Source organism: Marmota monax, unplaced genomic scaffold (genome assembly GCF_021218885.2).
Source record: "Marmota monax isolate L192 unplaced genomic scaffold, Marmota_monax_Labrador192_F-V1.1 WCK01_AAM20220418_F8-fsc00050, whole genome shotgun sequence".
Classification (NCBI taxonomy): Eukaryota; Metazoa; Chordata; class Mammalia; order Rodentia; family Sciuridae; genus Marmota; species Marmota monax.
The window spans coordinates 7,651,175-7,656,927 of record NW_026694552.1 but is presented as its reverse complement, the minus strand read 5'-3'; positions in this window follow the sequence as shown (position 1 = coordinate 7,656,927).

The following is a 5,753-nucleotide window of genomic DNA, read 5'->3' as shown; positions in this document are numbered from 1 at the left end:
TCTTTGTACTCTATTTTTCTCTCTTCTAATTGTTACTATCTTCTTTAGGACAAGAAACATATTTGGTTCATCTTTGTATTCCACACAGTGCCTGATATATTAAGAGGAACTCAAGAAATAATTATTAAATTATTAAATGAATATTTCTCTGTCTCTCTGTGTATGTATGTTTTCTCTGTACATTTTCTCTTTTCCTATTTCACTTAAAGTTTTTCCTGTTTTCATTTGTGTGTCTGTCATCACCCCCTCTCTTACCACCATCATAATATTTGAAAACAAAGTATTTTTTGTTGTGTTTATTGAAGGTTAAATACCTTCCTCTTTATCTGAAAAGTGGTAGTGTTTTGATACTCCCCTCATAAAATTTCCAAGAGCCATATAAGTTCACATTTTTATTATGTCATAATTGGTTAACGTTTTTTTTCTTGACATAACTAATCTTTGATAGCAAAATGTTCTCCTTTTATGTATTGAAAATAATTATTGTTAACTATGATTGTCACTTGTGGCATTAAGGGGAGTCAATTTAAGGAATTGTAATACCAAGAGAAGTGGACACCAAGAGACAAAGGAGAGGATGCTAGCTTCTTGATATATAGGATAGGATACCATGGGAACAAGGCTTCACTTTGTTTTATGTGGATTCAGAAAATAGAATCTGGGAACATAGGGTTAACATAAGTAATAACTTTCTAGTTAGTAGTCAGAACTATACAAAAAATGAACATTAGAACCTCAGAGAGAGCATTCTCTGTTATTAGGGGTATTCAAACAAAGGCTAATTGATCATATGATGTGGAGATAGTAGATATTTTAAATATTGCATGTGGGATTGGCATAATAGACCTTTTAAGATTCCTTCCTACTCATAGTCTTTGCTTCTATGATTCCCTTACACCCCTTCTTAAAACACACTTAAGTGGTTTTCAAATGTTAAGAACATATGAAAACAGGTCAATTCAAACAAAACAGAAGAAAACATATTATAAGAAGTAGAACTAGAAGCCTCAAACAGTCCCATGATAAATCACTGTATTTGACCACTAAATTTGACTCTGAGTTTCTTGGCAGTTAAAGCAAAAAGGGAAGAAAACAAACAAAAACTTGGGTTGTATGGTTCTCTGTTGAGTAAACAAAGAAAAAAGTGACTGTGAGTTCATCTGCCTAGACAGATTTCTTTCTCCTGTCTGGATTCCAGGTAGAATTTATCAAGTAAATCCTTATATAATAGATAACACTTTTTTGATAATAGACTATGTAGTTTTTACAAAAGTTACAGATATAATCTCCAAATGGAAATATATTTTCTTCATCTTCAAAAAGGCACTAAAGGCTGTGAAATGTCAAATCTTGAGCACATAATTCCTTTTCCCCTGGAAAGCTAAGGTATTATTGTTCAGGTAAGTTAAGTTGCTTTCTGTTGATCTAGCATTATATGGGGACCAGACACAGAGAACCTAGAAGAAGGGTCAGTTAACATGACCAGTATCTGCTCTCAAAGTATCTTCTATATCAAGTAATCCTCTGGGTCATAGACAATTCATTGTTGAATTCTATGAAGGTTGTCTCAAGGAAGGTTGAGATTAGGAACTGAGGATCTGTGACCTCTTCCAATTACTTGCTGGCATAGGATGATGGAAATATGTATATTGGTCCTCCCTACCTCATCAGAATGCCATAAGGATGGAAAAAGCAAAAAATTGATGTCAAAGCACTGGGAAAGTTACAATTTCTAACCAAATGTCAGGGATGAGGGATAGTACTATTGCTTACCAGACTGCATCTCACCAGGACACATGCCTCAGGGAGGGCTTTGGTGGCTAGCTACTGGGAAAGGCCAATTTGTCACATCTGCTATGAAATGTCATTGAATATCTACAGGGGCACAACATACAACCTCACAGAAAGATGATTTTATGAAATTAATGAAACTCTTATGGAGTAAAGACTCTCCTTGACCAGTGTCAGAGTAGTGGCTTGATCAAAGACATGGTCTAGCAATCAAAAGTAATTTCAAAATAATTCAAGTTCTTATACTAATCAAAAGACATGAAGGAGATTTGGAACAACTCATTAAAGTCTGATTTCCCCTCCTGCTTTTTTTTTTGCATCATATTCCACAGACTTCCAGTGCTTCTCTGTTTAATTCATTCCCACTCCTCAACTTTTTCTAAATCTTCAGGCTAAATAATTCACTTTTCTCAATATTCTCCTCTCTCTTAGCACTGTATTATGTATATTGGCTTAGATTGTAGCCTGTTCTTTCCCCTGCTTCTCATGGTTACTAACTCTCTCTTTTTCATTCTGCATTGCAAAAGGTCAAAGATCAATTTTACCAAAGATAGGAGGGAGAGATTAGGATGGTGACAATCTGAGAAAATAAAAACTAACTTCTCCTCCCCTCTTTGATGCATTGGGGGAAAGAAGAAGACTGTTAATGTATACACAGTAAATTTCATATCATCACACTATGATAAAGAAGTTTAGTGAATTCTTCATTATAGAGAGATGGATTACCTAAATCACTCAATTTCACTGTTTTTGCTATTAACTCAATTTCTCTTCTTTTTAATTCAATTTCTAGAATATTTCCATAATAATTGGAAGTAAAGACCCATGGAAACAATTAATTATAAAAAAAACCTGTTAGTAAGTGTGGTCAGAAACGTTAACAAGCCTGATAGAAGGTCTAGGACTCCTCTTGGACTGGTCCTATATATTATTATGAGAGATGCCATGTTTACCATGCAGAGGGAGTAATGAGTGACTACCTAAACTTCCCAATGCTTCCTAAGTCTGCCCTCTGCAGTGCAACCTCAAAATTTGGTTTATGGTGTAAAGTGTCCAAGCATTAGGAACACATTAACAAATAAAAATACAACCCCAAATTCCAAAGCCAAATGTAAACATTTCAGTAACTGATCATACCATTCTTCCCTATTGACAAGAATCATGGCGAAGACACAGAAAATTGAATTGAAATCACTTGAAATATGTGGGAATATAATATTAATTCCCTCAATTTTGGTCTTATAACATGAGCTGTAGAGTTAAAGAAATGCCAGCTTCTATATATCACAGAAAGGGTAAATAAGTATCTATCGTAGCTTTAAATTTAGGTGTCTTCAAGATTCCTCACAGACTAATAAAGTAAATCATTTAGTGGTCATTGGAATGTTACTGCTTCATGTAAGTAATGGGGGTGATGAAACCAGATGGAGCATACTCTCTGATTCTGTCTGATTCTAGATATGAAGAATAACAGTTGGCATAAACACAGCAAATGATTCATAGTGTTGGCACAATGTTTTAAGCAATTAGCAAAGGCTCTGAAATGCATTTTGAAAAAGCACGTGAAGCTTAGTGGTTGGACAATGGTATATATCCCTAGGTATCTACCCGAATGTCCCACTGACAGGCCCCCATCTATTCAGTTTTTGTATTTTGTTGTCCCTTTTTTAAGGTCACAATAAATGGATTCATAGAATTTAAAATCTGGGAGGGATCTAAATAATTATTTGGTTCAACTTCTTATTTCACACACTGGGAAACTAATTCCTGAAAAGAAAGTACCCTCTCACAGTTTGCACAGCCGGTTAGTGGCAGAACTGGGATTAGAACTTCATTTCTCCCTGTTTCAAATGCTGGTTGCTGTTAAATTCAAATACTGACTGTGAGCAGAGTATCCACATTGAAAATGCACCAAGTGTCCTTAAATAACTTCTGTAATTCCATTCAATATGTTCGGATCCCTTTCCATTATGAAATTGATGAATCATTAGTGATTAATTAGGTATTCTTGTGGCACTATCATTTCTAGCCTGCTTTATGATCTTGCATTTTCTCTCTTTCTCTTTGGCACGAATTGAAAAAGTTACACAAACTATTTTTTTGGAAGAGCTCAGTTGGTTAGTTATATCATATCAATAGAAAGGAAAGACCTCAACTTTTGATTATTTAGTCTACACTCATAAGAATTTCCTGACTTATACTTTCTAAATGGACTTAGTCTTTAGACCTTACAGGGAAGTAAATCATGCTTATGTGAATAATATATTTATTCAGCTTTCTCCTCTCCTATGGGACAGATGCTTGAAATTGTCAATCTATGGATCAATTCATGGTCACATATTGACCCCCAAGTCTTTTAACCCAAATCTTCTGACAGAAAAGTTATAACCAGCATAAGTGTATACTTTTCAAAAAACTGCCAAATCTGCTAAATAATATCTTTTCAGATTATCTTCTTGAAATTATGCTTCATGATATTAGGTTAACTAATTTTAAAATTCCACCTTGTATTTTTATCAGTGAGTGCTAATTCAATTAATTGTGTCGCTCATTGGAGAGGTGTCCTCTATCTTGGGAAGAGAGAATTAATGTATTCAAAGCCAGTTGTAGGAAATAGAAACATTAACTTCAGTGGGAGTTAATGTTCTGACCTGTTCTGTCCCTCTCTCTGGCCAGTAACATATAGTTAAGCTTAGCTTCAAAAAGGACAATTTAATATGTTGAATGTTAACCATGGAAACAGATAATTAACCAAAAGTCTACTATACCATTACCTATGACAGATTCCAGTAAAACATTTTGCAATAGGCTGTCTTCTAGATTCTGTCCAAGGTGTTATGCACTGGATTAATCCTTGTTTAATCTGCATCCTGTAAGACCAGCAGAGTATTCATATAGCCTGGTAATCCCTGGCATGTGCATGGAATTTCTCACAGTGTCAATGGAACCAATCTAAATGCCCTTCAATAGATGAATGGATAAAGAAACTGTGTTATATATACACAATGGAATGTTACTCAGCATTAAACAAGAATAAAATTATGGCATTTGCAGGTAAATGGATCGAGTTAGAGAATGCCATGTTAAGCGAAGTAAGCCAATCCCAAAAAACCAAAGGCCAAATGTTTTCTCTGATAAGTGGAAGCTGATCCATAATGGGGGGGGGGCATAGGATAAATGTAGGAACTTTGGATTGGGCAAATGTGAGAGAGCAGAGGGGAGGGGGCATGGGGGTAGGAAAGATGGTGGAATGAAACAGACATCATTACCCTAATTACATGTATGATTGTACAAATGGTATGACTCTACTTCATGTACAACCAGAGAAGTGAAATGTTGTGCTCCATTTGTGTGTGATGAATTGAAATGTGTTCTGCTGTCATGTATAACAAATTAGAACAAATAAAAAATAAAAATAAAAAAAAATTACAGTGTCAAAAAGGTAATACAAGATGAGCAACACTTGGAGTTTATTTTCTGCCTCTCTTTCAATCTCATGTCAGAGTGAAGGAATCAAGGCAAGGTTGACACATATGGCAAATAGATCTGGTAAATACCCTATTAATAAGCTCCACAAAAGCAGGCAAACAAGGATAAACATCTCCAAAGTGAATTTTTGTTTGTAGTAGGAGTGCCAAAATGATCAGGATTATTGATCTATGAGAAATCAAGTAGCTGTGGAATTTCCAAATCTATTTTTTTTTTTCTTTTGAAGCTTGTCATTCTTGGAGTAAACATCAACTGTGGCTGTTAATTCCAGGCATCATTAGCTTTCTGAGTCAGTTAACAACATGTCAGTTTCAAATCATGAAATTGCCAAAATCATGATTTTGCTCTTTAGCAGCAAATATCATCATTATCATTAAAGTTATCACTATATACCCAATATGTGGCAGAAACTATACACAAAGAATCTCTTCTGATCCTTAGAACAGTTATAAGAGGCAGGTGCTATTATGAAC